Here is a 1,836-nt window from a genome sequence, read left to right on the forward strand (position 1 = left end):
TATCTTACGCATGGAGGGTGGAGCCCGTTATGAGTACCTCTATTCCCTATACTGACGCATACGACTTCTCTACTTCCCTACCTATTCAAACCCTCTAATTCCCTTTACCTATCCTATACATAATACCATCATCCCAAAACTCCTCTTTGCTTTGGCAGACCAGGCAGCCAGGGCTCAGAAGTTCCTAGCGCTGGCTAAGGCCTGCACCCGGCCCGGCCCGGCCAGGCTTTTCCCGGCCCGTATGTTGCCCGCGGGAAGATTGGGCGGGCCTCGGGCGGCCCGGTATTTTTGTTGATTTTTTTTTTCTCGAAAAAAAAAGGAATAATAATACATTTTTCCTTTTTTCAGGGCGAGGGAGAGTATCACCGCTCTATTATCTCAATTGTATTATACACTTTATCGGGATATCATATCAATTATAGTTAAAATGACATCGAAAAAGAAGAAAAACACCAGCCCTCTACCCCGCTCGAAAACCAAGCAAGCTCGTCTCTCCTCACCAAAAGAAACCACTTCGGGATCGCAAGCGACAATTGTGCTATCTGACGCAGATTCCGATACCTCACATCCGCGTATCAGTGTCAACGTACGATCAACCAGCCCCACTCGCCCCAACCTAACTAATCAAATCAACTCTAGATCCGGCAGCAAGACATCGTGGGTGTGGAGATATTTTAAGACTCAAACCGTTGTCGATCCGATCACCAACAAAGACGAGAAGAGGACCATTTGCACCTACCAACTCGAGCCTGAAAAGGCGTGTGGCAAGAGTTATAAAGTTGATGTGTCTCAAAGTACAAAATCAATGAGTCGACACCTGCTCAAGCACGGCCTGGATGAAGAATCGCACGTCGAAAAAGGAGCAGTTGACATGAACAAGTTCCTCACAACTGGTCGGATTGCGCCAGTAAGTACTTCAAACCTTAGTAGATACTTTTAATTCTTGTCTCATTCCCTGCTTCTTCTTTTCTACTTCAAAAGAGTGAGAAGCTCTCAAATTCATCCTTCCGGTCCGCTATCTTACGCCTCATTGTCAATGAAGAGCTTCCTTTCTCCTTAGTCGAATCTGAGGATCTACGTAATGCGTTTATGCTAGTCAATCCGAACATCAAGCCTTACTTCTTTGGTCATACTACCTTTACCAATACCCTCAAGGCTCAGTTTATCAAAGGTCGACGCTTGCTTACTCATCACCTCAAGGATGTTACTCACGTCAATTTCACTTGCGATGGATGGAGTCAACACAACAAATCAATTCTTGGAGTCACAGCTCATTGGATATCGAAAGACTTCAAGTTGTCCGAGGCTATCATCGGAATGAAGTTGATCGACGGTCCTCATACTGGGGAAAATCTTGGTGAACACTTACTCGAAACGTTGAAGACTTACAATTTAATCAATAAACTCTTTTGCATCACTGCTGATAACGCGTCTAACAACTCTGTCATGGGAAGAAAAATTGAAGAAGTAGTCCCACAATTCCACGCTGACAAACACCTCCTTGGATGTATCGCGCATGTCATTAACCTCGTCGCTAAAGCAGGACTTCATGTGTTCTCCGAGAAACTAGGCAACAAAAACCCTTCATTACCTCCTGCGCTCGCTGCTTGGCTACATCAAGACACCGAACGAATCTCGAGTGCTCTAACTCGCCTGATTGGCTTTACCAACTATGTCGAGGCATCTCCACAACGTGTGGAGTCTTTTATGCTCCTTGTTAAGGGTATGCTCCCAGAAAAGGATCACGTTCGACTTATCAGACGGGTCGACACACGCTGGAACTCTGATTGTGAAGCTCATGAGAGATCTTATCGACTCAAGGCTGCAATCGATTAT

Source organism: Melampsora larici-populina (genome assembly GCF_000204055.1).
Source record: "Melampsora larici-populina 98AG31 unplaced genomic scaffold MELLAscaffold_3, whole genome shotgun sequence".
Taxonomy (NCBI): Eukaryota; Fungi; Basidiomycota; class Pucciniomycetes; order Pucciniales; family Melampsoraceae; genus Melampsora; species Melampsora laricis-populina.